At 49.1% G+C, this 17500-nt stretch overlaps 1 long non-coding RNA gene across 1 annotated transcript; it reads left to right on the top strand.

Moving 5' to 3' along the window:
• Positions 1 to 3468: 3468 nt before the first annotated feature.
• On the top strand, positions 3469 to 4682 carry LOC126995797 (uncharacterized). The gene is made up of 3 exons (XR_007750704.1): positions 3469 to 3759; positions 3958 to 4056; positions 4651 to 4682. It is a non-coding gene; the product is annotated as an uncharacterized LOC126995797 (long non-coding RNA).
• Positions 4683 to 17500: the final 12818 nt, after the last annotated feature.

The following is a 17500-nucleotide window of genomic DNA, read 5'->3' as shown; positions in this document are numbered from 1 at the left end:
ACACCCTAACACCATTATTAAAACACCATAAGGCCCATAGTACCCTTAGAAAGCCATGTATAGCATCCTCCGACCAGCCTTTAAAACCCATGCCCATGCCTCAGTGACGGAGGTCTGGGTTTGGGGTGTTGGCTCCTGTCACTGCCACTTGTATTCCTTTTTCCAAGTGTTATCGGCTCGTCTACTTCTGCCTCTCCTTCAGCCACTCCTAGGGCAAAAATCTCTTCACATTTTCCGTGTCACCTTCCCTCTGATAGCCATGCTCCTTACTGGACTCATTTACTGCAAATATAACGAAGTTGTTTGGCCTGTTTCATTTGTCTTCCTCTTTTCTGACACCTTATAACACTTTTTATGTTACGTCTTCAATTTAATTTTTGTCCACATTAAATTTTAATCCCTAATTCTGCACACCTTGCTAGTGTGGTGCAGAGCAATGACAGGCCATGCCAGGAAGGTTTGTTGTTGCTGTGAGGCGTGATGGAGTGCTAGATAGTGACTGGAAGAGGCATACTGATACCTTTGGCGCAAAATCATGGGGTAAGGATGCAATGATTTGGAGAGCATCCGGACACCTCTCCTCCCAAAATTGACCTCTCTTTTGGCCACTTTTCTGAACTCTTTTTGTAGGAGCAGTGATTTGCAGGATTTTTTTCATTATTGTTTTCTTTTTTTACCCTTGTGTAATTTCCTGTACTGTAAAAAAAAAGATGCTCTGTCAAATCAGCGATGACTCCCTAAGACTGAATCAAGGTCTGTTACTTGCATAGTCGCTGCCTGTCAAGTGTGTCTTTACAGGCGCGAGGCACCCTACTAAGAAGTTTGCCCTGCTCACCAGGTTGTTTCTGACTGAGACAGTCCTGAAGGGAGAAGGAGAAGGAAGTGCCCTCAAGGCTCATGGCTGGAGGCAGTCAGTGTGTCCTGCTGGAAGGTGCCTGGCACAGGAAGGCTGTCTGCAGGGACCCTTGCCCTGAGGAACCCCTGTGGATGGTGCCGTAGTGGGTGAGGCAACACACCCTGACAGTTAACCAGAGGGAGGCATGTGCCTCAATAGGCTTCACTTAAACAATCCTGCCTGCGCCACCACGGGCTCAGGGACATTCTCTAACAGCCCCCTAAAATTGAAGATCTAAAGAGGCAATAATAACCTCAGCCTAAAAAAAGAAAAGAAAAAAAAAAACCAAAGGCACCACAGGCAAACTTGTAAATTTTTCACAGTTCTCAAAGTTCCTGAAAATTCCCAAAATTCTTATGGAAAGTTTCCCAGTTCAAAATTCCCTGGAATTTTACAACTCTAGCAGTGAGTGAAGCATCCCTGGTGGTGGCTCTGTAGTGTGCCGTGGTAGTGTTAGTGAAGCCTTGCAGAACTACACAACTTTTTCAGACTTATTTGTGTGTTGACACGACTGAGGGAAGGTGAAGTGTGCCTCCCAGTGTTGGCAGCTTCTTATATTGGAACAGGGCTGAGGGGAGCTGGAAATAGAGTTACCATTGATGACATGTTAACAGGCCTAAGGTGAACTTGACATGTGTTTACCAGGAATATGTTTTAAAGGGTTTTAGCCTGTGTTAGCAGGACTGAGGTGACCCTGACATGTGCTTGCCAATGACATGTTTTAACCTTATTCTATGTTACCAGTCCTGAGATGACCCTGACATGATAACCAATAGTATGTTTTAACCTTATTCTATTTTGACAGGACTGAGGTGACCCTGACATGTGCTTACCAATGACATGTTTTCCTGACATGTGGTGCCAGGAGCAGCGAGCAGTGCCGGAGGGCCAGTCAGGGGGCCACACAGGGCACTGCCATCTAGAGCTCTTAGTCGAGGGTGCTGCCACAGTGCCAGGTGCCACTCCAAAGAAAGGTAGGAAAAAGACAGTTTTTATTAGTGTAGTTACCTATTAACCTGTCCGCTGTGATTGGCACGGATTTGGCCTTCACTGGTAGCCTGGTAACATACACTCCCAGGTCTTTCTCTGTCTCTGTGGTGGATAGTGGAGTGTTTCCCATGTGGTATTGGTGTGCTGGATATCCCTTCACTGGTAGCCTGGTAACATACACTCCCAGGTCTTTCTCTGTCTCTGTGGTGGATAGTGGAGTGTTTCCCATGTGGTATTGGTGTGCTGGATATCCCTTCACTGGTAGCCTGGTAACATACACTCCCAGGTCTTTCTCTGTCTCTGTGGTGGATAGTGGAGTGTTTCCCATGTGGTATTGGTGTGCTGGATATCCCTTCACTGGTAGCCTGGTAACATACACTCCCAGGTCTTTCTCTGTCTCTGTGGTGGATAGTGGAGTGTTTCCCATGTGGTATTGGTGTGCTGGATATCCCTTCACTGGTAGCTTGGTAGCATACACTCCCAGGTCTTTCTCTGTCTCTGTGGTGGATAGTGGAGTGTTTCCCATGTGGTATTGGTGTGCTGGATATCCCTTCACTGGTAGCCTGGTAACATACACTCCCAGGTCTTTCTCTGTCTCTGTGGTGGATAGTGGAGTGTTTCCCATGTGGTATTGGTGTGCTGGATATCCCTTCACTGGTAGCCTGGTAACATACACTCCCAGGTCTTTCTCTGTCTCTGTGGTGGATAGTGGAGTGTTTCCCATGTGGTATTGGTGTGCTGGATATCCCTTCACTGGTAGCCTGGTAACATACACTCCCAGGTCTTTCTCTGTCTCTGTGGTGGATAGTGGAGTGTTTCCCATGTGGTATTGGTGTGCTGGATATCCCTTCACTGGTAGCCTGGTAACATACACTCCCAGGTCTTTCTCTGCCTCTGTGGTGGATAGTGGAGGGTTTCCCATGTGGTATTGGTATGCTGGATATCCCATCACTGGTAGCCTGGTAACATACACTCCCAGGTCTTTCTCTGCCTCTGTGGTGGATAGTGCAGTGTTTCCCTTGTGGTATTGGTGTGCAGGATATCCCTTCACTGGTAGCCTGGTAACATACACTCCCAGGTCTTTCTCTGCCTCTGTGGTGGATAGTGAAGTGTTTCCCATGTGGTATTGGTGTGCTGGATATCCCTTCACTGGTAGCCTGGTAACATACACTCCCAGGTCTTTCTCTGCCTCTGTGGTGGATAGTGAAGTGTTTCCCATGTGGTATTGGTGTGCTGGATATCCCTTCACTGGTAGCCTGGTAACATATACAGTCCCAGGTCTTTTTCTGCCTCTGTGGTGGATAGTGGAGTGTTTCCCATGTGGTATTGGTGTGCTGGATATCCCTTCACTGATAGCCTGGTAACATATACAGTCCCAGGTCTTTTTCTGCCTCTGTGGTGGATAGTGGAGTGTTTCCCATGTGGTATTGGTGTGCTGGATATCCCTTCACTGGTAGCCTGATAACATACACTCCCAGGTCTTTCTCTGCCTCTGTGGTGGATAGTGGAGTGTTTCCCATGTGGTATTGGTATGCTGGACATCCCTTCACTGGTAGCCTGGTAACATACACTCCCATGTCTTTCTCTGCCTCTGTGGTGGATAGTGGAGTGTTTCCCATGTGGTATTGGTGTGCTGGATATCCCTTCACTAGTAGCCTGGTAACATACACTCCCATGTCTTTCTCTGCCTCTGTGGTGGATAGTGGAGTGTTTCCCATGTGGTATTGGTGTGCTGGATATCCCTTCACTGGTAGCCTGGTAACATACACTCCCAAGTCTTTCTCTGCCTCTGTGGTGGATAGTGGAGTGTTTCCCATGTGGTATTGGTGTGCTGGATATCCCTTCACTGGTAGCCTGGTAACATACACTCCCAGGTCTTTCTCTGCCTCTGTGGTGGATAGTGGAGTGTTTCCCATGTGGTATTGGTATGCTGGATATCCCATCACTGGTAGCCTGGTAACATACACTCCCAGGTCTTTCTCTGCCTCTGTGGTGGATAGTGCAGTGTTTCCCTTGTGGTATTGGTGTGCTGGATATCCCTTCACTGGTAGCCTGGTAACATACACTCCCAGGTCTTTCTCTGCCTCTGTGGTGGATAGTGCAGTGTTTCCCATGTGGTATTGGTGTGCTGGATATCCCTTCACTGGTAGCCTGGTAACATACACTCCCAGGTCTTTCTCTTCCTCTGTGGTGGATAGTGGAGTGTTTCCCATGTGGTATTGGTGTGCTGGATATCCCTTCACTGGTAGCCTGGTAACATACGCTCCCAGGTCTTTCTCTGCCTCTGTGGTGGATAGTGGAGTGTTTCCCATGTGGTATTGGTGTGCTGGATATCCCTTCACTGGTAGCCTGGTAACATACACTCCCATGTCTTTCTCTGCCTCTGTGGTGGATAGTGGAGTGTTTCCCATGTGGTATTGGTGTGCTGGATATCCCTTCACTGGTAGCCTGGTAACATACACTCCCAGGTCTTTCTCTTCCTCTGTGGTGGATAGTGGAGTGTTTCCCATATGGTATTGGTGTGCTGGATATCCCTTCACTAGTAGCCTGGTAACATACACTCCCAAGTCTTTCTCTGCCTCTGTGGTGGATAGTGGAGTGTTTCCCATGTGGTATTGGTGTGCTGGATATCCCTTCACTGGTAGCCTGGTAACATATAGTCCCAGGTTTTTCTCTGCCTCTGTGGTGGATAGTGCAGTGTTTCCCATGTGGTATTGGTATGCTGGATATCCCATCACTGGTAGCCTGGTAACATACACTCCCAGGTCTTTCTCTGCCTCTGTGGTGGATAGTGCAGTGTTTCCCTTGTGGTATTGGTGTGCAGGATATCCCTTCACTGGTAGCCTGGTAACATACACTCCCAGGTCTTTCTCTGCTTCTGTGGTGGATAGTGGAGTGTTTCCCTTGTGGTATTGGTGTGCTGGATATCCCTTCACTGGTAGCCTGGTAACATACACTCCCATGTCTTTCTCTGCCTCTGTGGTGGATAGTGGAGTGTTTCCCATGTGGTATTGGTGTGCTGGATATCCCTTCACTGGTAGCCTGGTAACATACACTCCCATGTCTTTCTCTGCCTCTGTGGTGGATAGTGGAGTGTTTCCCATGTGGTATTGGTGTGCTGGATATCCCTTCACTGGTAGCCTGGTAACATACACTCCCAGGTCTTTCTCTGCCTCTGTGGTGGATAGTGGAGTGTTTCCCATGTGGTATTGGTGTGCTGGATATCCCTTCACTGGTAGCCTGGTAGCATACACTCCCAGGTCTTTCTCTGCCTCTGTGGTGGATAGTGGAGTGTTTCCCATGTGGTATTGGTGTGCTGGATATCCCTTCACTGGTAGCTTGGTAACATACACTCCCAGGTCTCTCTCTGCCTCTGTGGTGGATAGTGCAGTGTTTCCCATGTGGTATTGGTGTGCTGGATATCCCTTCACTGGTAGCCTGGTAACATACACTCCCAGGTCTTTCTCTGCCTCTGTGGTGGATAGTGCAGTGTTTCCCATGTGGTATTGGTGTGCTGGATATCCCTTCACTAGTAGCCTGGTAACATACACTCCCAGGTCTTTCTCTGCCTCTGTGGTGGATAGTGCAGTGTTTCCCATGTGGTATTGGTGTGCTGGATATCCCTTCACTGGTAGCCTGGTAGCATACACGCCCAGGTCTTTCTCTGCCTCTGTGGTGGATAGTGCAGTGTTTCCCATGTGGTATTGGTGTGCTGGATTTCCCCTCCCAAGTGCAGGACTTTACATTTTTCTTCACTGAATTGTAGCAGCCACTTTTTGTTCCACTCCTGTACCTTGGTGATGTCTGACTGTAGGAAATCCAGGCGCACACCTCTGGAAGTAGTAGTAGCAGTAGTAGTAGTAGTAGTAGTAGTAGTAGTAGTAGTAGTAGTAGGAGGAGGAGGAGGACGACTAGTATAGGGTTGTCATTCGTCGTCACAGTCCTTGTATCTAGTAAAACAAACAGCCTTGTGGTTCGCTAGGCGGAGTATGGAACCTATTACATGTTGTCCAGAGGAAGTTTTCATTAAGCTCAGCAGCACACAGTCTCGGGAATCACTCAGCCACGCTCACTAACAGGAGGAGGAGCTGATGGTTGGGGCAAGATTTCTAGCGACTGACACAAACTTTTCATTTCCTTCACCTCAGACACTTACCCGAGCAGTGACTCCTCCTCTCCTTCACTCCCATCCCTCCTTCAGTGACTCCCCTCCTCTCCTTCACTCCCATCCCTCCTTCAGTGACTCCCCTCCTCTCCTTCACTCCCATCCCTCCTTCAGTGACTCCCCTCATCTCCTCCACTCCCATCCCTCCTTCAGTGACCCCTCCTCTCCTTCACTCCCATCCCTCCTTCAGTGACTCCTCCTCTCCTTCACTCCCATCCCTCCTTCAGTGACCCCTCCGCTCCTTCACTCCCATCCCTCCTTCAGTGACTCCCCTCCTCTCCTTCACTCCCATCCCTCCTTCAGTGACTCCCCTCATCTCCTCCACTCCCATCCCTCCTTCAGTGACTCCCCTCCTCTCCTTCACTCCCATCCCTCCTTCAGTGACTCCTCCTCTCCTTCACTCCCATCCCTCCTTCAGTGACTCCCCTCCTCTCCTTCACTCCCATCCCTCCTTCAGTGACCCCTCCTCTCCTTCACTCCCATCCCTCCTTCAGTGACTCCTCCTCTCCTTCACTCCCATCCCTCTTTCAGTGACCCCTCCTCTCCTTCACTCCCATCCCTCCTTCAGTGACTCCTCCTCACTCCCCATCCCTCCTTCAGTGACTCCTCCTCTCCTTCACTCCCATCCCTCCTTCAGTGATTCCTCCTCTCCTTCACTCCCATCCCTCCTTCAGTGACTCCTCCTTTCCTTCACTCCCATCCCTCCTTCAGTGACTCCTCCTCTCCTTCACTCCCATCCCTCCTTCAGTGACTCCTCCTCTCCTTCACTCCCATCCCTCCTTCAGTGACCCCTCCTCCTTCACTCCCATCCCTCCTTCAGTGACTCCTCCTCTCCTTCACTCCCATCCCTCCTTCAGTGACCCCTCCTCTCCTTCACTCCCATCCCTCCTTCAGTGACTCCTCCACTCCTTCACTCCCATCCCTCCTGCAGTGACTCCTCTCCTTCACTCCCATCTCTCCTTCAGTGACTCCTCTCCTTCACTCCCATCCCTCCTTCAGTGACTCCTCCTCTCCTTCACTCCCATCCCTCCTTCAGTGACCCCTCCTCTCCTTCACTCCCATCCCTCCTTCAGTGACTCCTCCTCTCCTTCACTCCCATCCCTCCTTCAGTGACCCCTCCTCTCCTTCACTCCCATCCCTCCTTCAGTGATTCCTCCTCTCCTTCACTCCCATCCCTCCTTCAGTGACTCCTCCTCTCCTTCACTCCCATCCCTCCTTCAGTGACTCCTCCTGTCCTTCACTCCCATCCCTCCTTCAGTGACTCCTCCTCTCCTTCACTCCCATCCCTCCTTCAGTGACTCCTCCTCTCCTTCACTCCCATCCCTCCTTCAGTGACTCCTCCTCTCCTTCACTCCCATCCCTCCTTCAGTGACTCCTCCTCTCCTTCACTCCCATCCCTCCTTCAGTGACTCCTCTCCTTCACTCCCATCCCTCCTTCAGTGACTCCCCTCCTCTCCTTCACTCCCATCCCTCCTTCAGTGACCCCTCCTCTCCTTCACTCCCATTCCTCCTTCATTGACTCCTCCTCTCCTTCACTCCCATCCCTCCTTCAGTGACTCCTTCACTCCCATCCCTCCTTCAGTGACTCCTTCACTCCCATCCCTCCTTCAGTGACTCCTCCTCTCCTTCACTCCCATCCCTCCTTCAGTGACTCCTCCTCCTTCACTCCCATCCCTCCTTCAGTGACTCCTCCTCTCCTTCACTCCCATCCCTCCTTCAGTGACTCCTCCTCCTCTCCTTCACTCCCATCCCTCCTTCAGTGACTCCCCTCCTTCACTCCCATCCCTCCTTCAGTGACTCCTCCTTTCCTTCACTCCCATCCCTCCTTCAGTGACTCCTCTCCTTCACTCCCATCCCTCCTTCAGTGACTCCTCCTCTCCTTCACTCCCATCCCTCCTTCAGTGACTCCTCCTCTCCTTCACTCCCATCCCTCCTTCAGTGACTCCTCCTCTCCTTCACTCCCATCCCTTCTTCAGTGACTCCTCCTCTCCTTCACTCCCATCCCTCCTTCAGTGACTCCTCCTCTCCTTCACTCCCATCCCTCCTTCAGTGACTCCTCCTCTCCTTCACTCCCATCCCTCCTTCAGTGACTCCTCCTCTCCTTCACTCCCATCCATCCTTTAGTGACTCCTCCTCTCCTTCACTCCCATCCCTCCTTCAGTGACTCCTCCTCTCCTTCACTCCCATCCCTCCTTCAGTGACTCCTCCTCTCCTTCACTCCCATCCCTCCTTCAGTGACTCCTCCTCTCCTTCACTCCCATCCCTCCTTCAGTGACTCCTCCTCTCCTTCACTCCCATCCCTCCTTCAGTGACTCCCTTCCTCTCCTTCACTCCCATCCCTCCTTCAGTGACTCCTCCTCTCCTTCATTCCCATTCCTCCTTCAGTGACCCCTCCTCTCCTTCACTCCCATCCCTCCTTCAGTGACTCCTCCTCTCCTTCACTCCCATCCCTCCTTCAGTGACTCCTCCTCTCCTTCACTCCCATCCCTCCTTCAGTGACTCCTCCTCTCCTTCACTCCCATCCCTCCTTCAGTGACTCCTCCTCTCCTTCACTCCCATCCCTCCTTCAGTGACTCCTCCTCTCCTTCACTCCCATCCCTCCTTCAGTGACTCCTCCTCTCCTTCACTCCCATCCCTCCTTCAGTGACTCCTCCTCTCCTTCACTCCCATCCCTCCTTCAGTGACTCCTCCTCTCCTTCACTCCCATCCCTCCTTCAGTGATTCCTCCTCCTTCACTCCCATCCCTCCTTCAGTGACTCCTCCTCCTTCACTACAATCCCTCCTACACTGACTCCTCCTCTCCTTCACTCCCATCCCTCCTTCAGTGACTCCTCCTCTCCTTCACTCCCATCCCTCTTTCAGTGACTCCTCCTCGCCTTCACTCCCATCCCTCCTTCAGTGACTCCTCCTCTCCTTCACTCCCATCCCTCCTTCAGTGACTCCTCCTCTCCTTCACTCCCATCCTCCTTCAGTGACTCCTCCTCTCACTCCCATCCCTCCTTCAGTGACTCCTCCTCTCCTTCACTCCCATCCCTCCTTCAGTGACTCCTCCTCCTTCACTCCCATCCCTCCTTCAGTGACTCCTCCTCTCCTTCACTCCCATCCCTCCTTCAGTGACTCCTCCTTCCTCCCATCCCTCCTTCAGTGACTCCTCCTCTCCTTCACTCCCATCCCTCCTTCAGTGACTCCTCCTCTCCTTCACTCCCATCCCTCCTTCAGTGACTCCTCCTCTCCTTCACTCCCATCCCTCCTTCAGTGACTCCTCCTCTCACTCCCATCCCTCCTTCAGTGACTCCTCCTCTCCCTCACTCCCATCCCTCCTTCAGTGACTCCTCCTCTCCTTCACTCCCATCCTCCTTCAGTGACTCCTCCTCTCCTTCACTCCCATCCCTCCTTCAGTGACTCCTCCTCTCCTTCCCATCCCTCCTTCAGTGACTCCTCCTCTCCTTCACTCCCATCCCTCCTTCAGTGACTCCTCCTCTCCTTCACTCCCATCCCTCCTTCAGTGACTCCTCCTCTCCTTCACTCCCATCCCTCCTTCAGTGACTCCTCCTCTCCTTCACTCCCATCCCTCCTTCAGTGACTCCTCCTCTCCTTCACTCCCATCCCTCCTTCAGTGACTCCTCCTCCTTCACTCCCATCCCTCCTTCAGTGACTCCTCCTCTCCTTCACTCCCATCCCTCCTTCAGTGACTCCTCCTCTCCTTCACTCCCATCCCTCTTTCAGTGACTCCTCCTCCTTCACTCCCATCCCTCCTTCAGTGACTCCCGTTCACTCCCATCCCTCCTTCAGTGACTCCTCCTCTCCTTCACTCCCATCCCTCCTTCAGTGACTCCTCCTCTCCTTCACTCCCATCCCTCCTTCAGTGACTCCTCCTCTCCTTCACTCCCATCCCTCCTTCAGTGACTCCTCCTCTCCTTCACTCCCATCCTCCTTCAGTGACTCCTCCTCTCCTTCACTCCCATCCTCCTTCAGTGACTCCTCCTCTCCTTCACTCCCATCCCTCCTTCATTGACTCCTCCTCTCCTTCACTCCCACCCCTCCTTCAGTGACTCCTCCTCTCCTTCACTCCCATCCCTCCTTCAGTGACTCCTCCTCTCCTTCACTCCCATCCCTCCTTCAGTGATTCCTCCTCTCCTTCACTCCCATCCCTCCTTCAGTGACTCCTCCTCTCCTTCACTCCCATCCCTCCTTCAGTGACTCCCCTCCTCTCCTTCACTCCCATCCCTCCTTCAGTGACTCCCCTCCTCTCCTTCACTCCCATCCCTCCTTCAGTGACTCCTCCTCTCCTTCACTCCCATTCCTCCTTCAGTGACTCTCCTCCTCTCCTTCACTCCCATCCCTCCTTCAGTGACTCCCCTCTCCTTCACTTCCATCCCTCCTTTCTCCCTATCTCTCCTTCCCTCCCATCCCTCCTTCCCTCCTCTCTTTCCTTCTCTTCTCTCCCTCCCTCCTTCCCTCCTCTCCTTCATTCCTCTGCATCTGTCCTTCCCTCCCCTCCCTCCTTCCTCCCTTCCTCTCCATCTCTCCTCCCCTCTCATTACTCCTTCCCTCCTTCCTTCATTCCTCTCCTTCATTCTCCTTCCCTCCAATCCCTCCTCCTCCTTCCCTCCTCTCCCTCCTTCTTTCCTCTCCATATCTCTGTCCCTCCCATTTCTCCTTTCCTCCCCCTCGGAGCCAATCTGATCGCGTGGATAAGAGATTGGCTCACCGACAGAAAACAACGAGTACTACTCAATAGACAGCCTTCCGATTGGCTTCCAGTCACTAGTGGAGTGCCTCAAGGGTCAGTGCTGGGACCCATCCTCTTTATCATATATATCAATGACTTAGAATCAGGACTGAAATCCACAATATCGAAATTTGCAGATGACACCAAGGTGGGTGGAGATGCCCTCACAAAAACCGACTGCGAAATCATTCAGAAAGACCTCAATCACATTATCGAATGGTCGGAAAAATGGCAAATGTCTTTTAATGTTGACAAATGCAAAGTCATGCACATTGGGTCCCAAAATAGTAACCATACATACATCATGAATGGGAGACCTCTGCAAGCGATGCAGGAGGAAAAGGATCTTGGAGTCACTATCAGCAGTGACCTGAAACACGCGAATCACTGTAAAAAAGCATACAAGGCCAACATTATGCTCGGGTTCATAGCGAGGAACTTCGAGTGTAAAACGCCAGACGTGATGCTATCCTTGTATAATTCCATGGTAAGACCGCACCTCGAGTATGCAGTGCAGTTCTGGTCTCCCAATTACAGAAAGGACATTGCTCTACTGGAAAGGATTCAACGACGCGCCACAAAGATGATTCCAACCTTCAGGGCTCAACCGTACGAGGAACGACTCAAGCGACTCAATCTCTTTACATTGGAGAAAAGACGCCTACGAGGGGATATGATTCAAGTCTTCAAGTATCTAAAAAAGTTCAATAACGTCGATTACTCCAAATTCTTTGAACTGCAAACCAACTCAAGAACTAGAAACAACGGTTTACCCATTCAGTCGAGTCGATGTAACACAGACATTGGAAGGAGTTTCTTTTCAAACCGAGTCATCCGCCACTGGAACAATCTTCCCTCAGAAGTAGTAAATGCGAATACCATCAACTCCTTCAAATATAGAATCGACCGTCATTTCGCTGCGTCAGGAGTAAACTGAATAACGAGGGGCTTCCATCTGCTCCTCAATATCGAGGTGCTTTCATCTGCTCACCAAGCCCCAAGTGGCGATCGAGCAGATTAAATCACCCAAGCGGGCGACCTCGTAATGAGCCAATGGGCTTTCTGTTGCCTGCATTTCCATGTTTCCATGTTTCCTCTCCTCACATATCTGCCCTTCCTTCCTTCCTTCCCTCCATCTTTCCCTCCTCTCCCTCCTTTCCTCCTCTCCCTCCTTCCTTCCCTTCCCTGCCTTTCATTCCTCTCCATCTCTCCTGCCTTCCCATTTCTTCTTACTTCCCATCCCTTCCTCCCTCCCCTCCTTCTTTCCCTCTCCTTCTTCCTTCCCTCCCATCTCCTTCATTCCTCTCCTTCCTTCCTTCCCTCTCATCTCTCCTTCCTTCCATTCCTTCTTTCCTCTTCCTTCCCTGCCCTTCCTTCACTCTTGTCCATCCTTCCCTCCTCCTCCTCCTCCTCCTCCCTCCCTCCTTTCCTCCAGTCCCTCATCTTTCCTCCCTCACACAGTCTGGCGTGAGTCCAGCGACACTTAGAAAATTAGATCAGATTTTGGAGATAATTCAGAAAGATGTGTGAGAGAGAGAGAGAGAGAGAGAGAGAGAGAGAAGAGAAGAGAAGAGAAGAGAAGAGAAGAGAGAGGAAAAGAAAAGAAAAGAGAAGGAAGGAAGGAAAAGGAAGAAAATAAAAGGAAGAGAAGGTAAAAGATAAAAGAAAAATAAGAGAACAACAGAACAAAACAACAGCAGGAGAGAGAGAGAGAGTGAAGGGTAACTCTCCGCTAAGCCCCTTCAATCCTCTTTCCCCGTGTAAGTGTAGCCAATTGACGACGATGAAATCCTCCCCAAACTGACAGGCACAGATTCCCGCCATTGTGAAAAAATAACCCGATGATCTTTTTGCCGCGGACCGTGAGAGAGAGAGAGAGAGAGAGAGAGAATATCATAAAGTTAGATAAAGAAAATGAGAGAGAGAGAGAGAGAGAGAGAGAGAGAGAGAGAGAGAGAGAGAGAGAGAGAGAGAGAGAGAGAGAGAGAGAGAGAGAGAGAGAGAGAGAGAGAGAGAGAGAGAGAGAGAGAGAGAGAGAGAGAGAGGGGAGGGGAACATAATATTGTGCTCGACTGGCCCTGTCCAAACATAAGAGAGAGAGAGAAGTGGGTGATATATCTCTCTCTCTCTCTCTCTCTCTCTCTCTCTCTCTCTCTCTCTCTCTCTCTCTTTCTCTCTCTCTCTCTCTCAGTGTTTGTAAATGAAAACGAGGAAAGAATGAAAGTACCGGTTAACTCTTGCATTAGAAATTTGAAAAATCATAGGAAGGAAAGTGATGGAAGACAAACCAAGGAAGACTGAAGGAATGAAGGTACCGGTCAACTCTTGTATTAGGATGTTGGTCTGAGTCCGTATATTCAAACGCTTTCGGCTCTCACAACAACTAATTCCCAAGACAACAAAGGAGATTATTCGGGTTCTCATGAGTAATTTTTTCACGTTCATGGTGCAGAAGCCTTGTTAAACTATCACTAGGAATATGAAACTACCCTTGGAAATACTAGCACAGCCTCTACCAAAGTCTTATCAAATGTGGGTATGTTTTTCACGTTCATGGTGCAGAATTGCCTTGTCAAACTATCACTAGGAATATGAAACTACCCTTGGAAATGCTAACACAGCCTCTACCAAAGCCTTATCAAATGTGGGTATGTTTTTCACGTTAACTCACAGCACAGATGTCTTGTCAAACTATCACTAGGCAAGTAAAACTACCCTTGGAAATGCTAACACAGCCTCTACCAAAGCCTTATTACGGTACAGATGCCTTGTCAAACTATCACTAGGAATATAAAACTACCCTTGGAAACACTAACACAGCCTCTACCAAAGCCTTATCAAATGTGGGTATATTTTTCACGTTAATTCACAGCACAGATGCCTTGTCAAACTATCACTAGGAATATAAAACTACCCTTGGAGACACTAACACAGCCTCTGCCAAAGCCTTATCAAATGTGGGTATATTTTTCACGTTAATTCACAGCACAGATGCCTTGTCAAACTATCACTAGGACTATAAAACTACCCTTGGAAACACTAACACAGCCTCTACCAAAGCCTTATCAAATGTGGGTATGTTTTTCACGTTAATTCACAGCACAGATGCCTTGTCAAACTATCACTAGGAATATAAAACTACCCTTGGAAACACTAACACAGCCTCTATCAAAGCCTTATTGAATGTTTGGGAATCATGGGCCAGGTTGAACAGAATCACCAATTATCAAATCAAACAGTCACAACCAGTCAGTCAAGGATCAGTCAGTCACTTCATCAGCCAGTCAGTCAAGGGTCAGTCAGTCACTCCATCAGCCAGTCAGTCAAGCAGGTAGTCACACACACACACACACACACACACACACACAGTCAGTCGGCCACTCCATCAGCCAGCCAGTCAAGCAGATAGTCACACACACACACACACACACACACACACACACACACACAGTCACGGTCAGTTCATAAAGAAGCATCGCCTATAAGGGATCGGACAAGGGTATCGGATGCTGTACAAAAGGGGTTCGACTTTGTAAATGAACGCTGCTTCCGCCCCCCGCGTGATCCCTTTGGCCCGCCTGTAATCCCCTCGCCCTCCCCTCCACCCTTTGTGTCCGACTACTGTGGTGAGAAGCGTTTTTGTGACCCCGCTAAGTTATGCAAGGGGGCGCGCTCTCTCTCTCTCTCTCTCTCTCTCTCTCTCTCTCTCTCTCTCTCTCTCTCATTCATTCATTCATTCATTCACCGTTCTTTCATTAATTCTCATTTTTTCTTTCTTTTTTTCTTTGTTTGTCTCTCTCTCTCTCTCTCTCTCTCTCTCTCTCTCTCTCTCTCTCTCTCTCTCTCTCTCTCTCTCTCTCTCTCTCTCATTCATTCACTGTTCTTTCATCAATTCTTTCATTTTTTTCCTTTCTTTTTCTTCCTTTCTTTCTCGTTCTTTGTCTCTCTCTCTCTCTCTCTCTCTCTCTCTCTCTCTCTCTCTCTCTCTCTCTCTCTCTCTCTCCTTATAACTCTCTTCAGCTTGTGTCTAAATATACTTTGGAGAGAGAGAGAGAGAGAGACGGTGTGTGTGTGTGTGTGTGTTTATATGGGTGTGTATGGATAGCACGTGACGGGGTGTGGGGACGTGTGCGTGTCTATGTACGTAACGGAGGTGTGTACGTGTGTATCTGTGTACGCATATGTATGTTCATAAATTTTCTGGCCTTATATGGTGAGGTCAGTGAGTGTGTGTGTGTGTGTGTGTGTGTGTGTGTGTGTGTGTTGCTTAATTCATATTCTGTACACGTGGGTCTGGAGGAGAGAGAGAGAGAGAGAGAGAGAGAGAGAGAGAGAGAGAGAGAGAGGGTTAAAACTTTCATTTACAAACATTAGCTACATATTAAAAAAAAAAATGTGATCCTGCGTTTGTTCTTTTTAATTCTAACTATGATCACTCCTTCCTGCCCTCCTTTTTTTTTTTTCCTTCTCTCCTTTCTACCATTCTCTCCGTCCTCTCTCCATTTCCTCCTCTCCATATCTACTTCTTAACTACTTCATTCCTTCATTTCTTCTTGACACTCCTCTCTCCCTCCTCTGTTCTTTCCCTTCCTTCCTTTCTACCATTCTTTCCGTCCTTTCTCCATTTCCTTCTTCCCTTATCTACTTCTTAACTACTTCATTCTTCCTTCCTTCCTTCTTGACACTATTCCTCTCTCTCCTCTGTTCTTTCCCTTCCTTCCTTTCTACCATTCTCTCCGTCCTCTCTCCATTTCCTCCTCTCCATATCTACTTCTTAACTACTTCATTCTTCCTTCCTTCCTTCTTGACACTCCTGCTCTCCCTCCTCTGTTCTTTCCCTTCCTTCCTTTCTACCAATCTCTCCGTCCTCTCTCCATTTCCTTCTTCCCTTATCTACTTCTTAACTACTTCATTCTTCCTTCATTTCTTCTTGACACTCCTCCTCTCCCTCCTCTGTTCTTTTCCCTTCCTCCTTTCTACCATTCTCTCCGTCCTCTCTCCATTTCCTTCTTCCCTTATCTACTTCTTAACTACTTCATTCTTCCTTCCTTCCTTCTTGACACTCCTCCTCTCCGTCCTCTGTTCTTTCCCTTCCTTCCTTTCTACCATTCTTTCCGTCTTCTTTCCGTCTTTCCTATTTGTTTCTCTCTCTTTTCTCCTCTGTGTTAATATTCATCTTCCAGTGTCACAATAATATCGGGTGGACTGATAGTGTGTGCTGGGGCTTGCTCATCCATATGCAGTCCAAATCCCTCATGCAAGAGTTAACCAGCCCCTTCATTCTTTCATCCCATCTGGAACAGCCTTCATTCCCCTGTATTTCCTCCTGCCTACGACTTAAACACTTTCTAGATGGGAGTATCAGGACACCTCTCCATCCCAAATTGACCTCTCCTTTGGCCACTCCTGTATACTTTGTTTTATAGGAACAGAGATTATTGCTTTTTTGTTCCTTGAGCTTCTTCCTTAACTGTAAAAAAAAGGTTTCTAAAGATTTTAGGTGTTAGTATTTCCATGGGGGTAGTTTTATGAGCTTAGTGATATTTTGACAAGGCCTCTGCGCCATGGACGTCAAAAACACTCACGAGAACCCGACTAATCTCCTTTGTGGGTTTCGGAAATGTTGGTTGTGAGAGCCATTGGCGTCTGAGAGTACTGGCCTTACACGATTTTTATGGTTTATGGAAGGCTTAAGGGGCTCTTTTTGGGTTATAAGAGACGTGGGCAACAAAATGTGTGTAGATAATTTTTTTTTTACGTCTACGCCTATAGCGCCGGTAGGCTTGCTTGAAGGGCCTGGATGGTAGTCGGCCCCTGCCCGTCATGGCGCAGGCAAGTGTTTATAGTGGCGCCATCTTCTCTTGGTCTGAAGGTGTTGGACTGTGGAATGGCTCTTAGATTACTGGCCTTACACGATCTTTATGGCTCTATGGAAGGCTTAAGGGGCTCTTTTTTTTAGTTATAAGAGAAGTGGGCAACAAAATGTGTGTATATGATATTATTGGTCTGAGGGTGTTGGGCTATGGAATGGATCTTAGATTACTGGCCTTACACGATCTTTATGGCTCTATGGAAGGCTTAAGGGGCTCTATTTTTTGGTTATAAGAGACGTGGGCAACAAAATGTGTGTAGATGATATTATTGGTCTGAAGGTGTTGGACTGTGGAATGGATCTTAGATTACTGGCCTTAAACTATCTTTATGGCTCTATGGAAGGCTTAAGGGGCTCTTTTTTTTTGGTTATAAGAAAAGTGGGCAATAAAATGTGTGTGGATAATTGGTCTGAAGCACCCCCCTCCACCCCCCCTCATCCCCCTCTCTCATAGCCACATACAGGAATACAACACGTCAACGTCCCTCCAATCAGTGTCACGCCGCGTCACACGTCATAACCAATTACCTTTCGCAGTCACGTGACCACTCCCTCCCTCCCTCCCTTCTTCTCTCTCTCTCTCCCTTCTACCGATCTTCCTTTGCCTCCCTTCCAGTCTCTCGCTCCCTCCTTTCTCTCCCTTTCAGTAACACAACACGTTATTGTCTCTTTTTCTCTCTCTCTCTCTCTCTCTCTCTCTCTCTCTCTCTCTCTCTCTCTCTCTCTCTCTCTCTCTCTCTCTCTCTCTCTCTCCATTCAACATCAAGCTTACCTCTTTGTGCGCTTATGACACTTTCCGCCACCTCTCTCTCTCTCTCTCTCTCTCTCTCTCTCTCTCTCTCTCTC

This window comes from Eriocheir sinensis, chromosome 9 (assembly GCF_024679095.1).
Source record: "Eriocheir sinensis breed Jianghai 21 chromosome 9, ASM2467909v1, whole genome shotgun sequence".
In the NCBI taxonomy this organism is placed as follows: domain Eukaryota; kingdom Metazoa; phylum Arthropoda; class Malacostraca; order Decapoda; family Varunidae; genus Eriocheir; species Eriocheir sinensis.
Note: the sequence above shows the minus strand (reverse complement) of the source record. Positions and strands in the feature narration are given on the sequence as shown.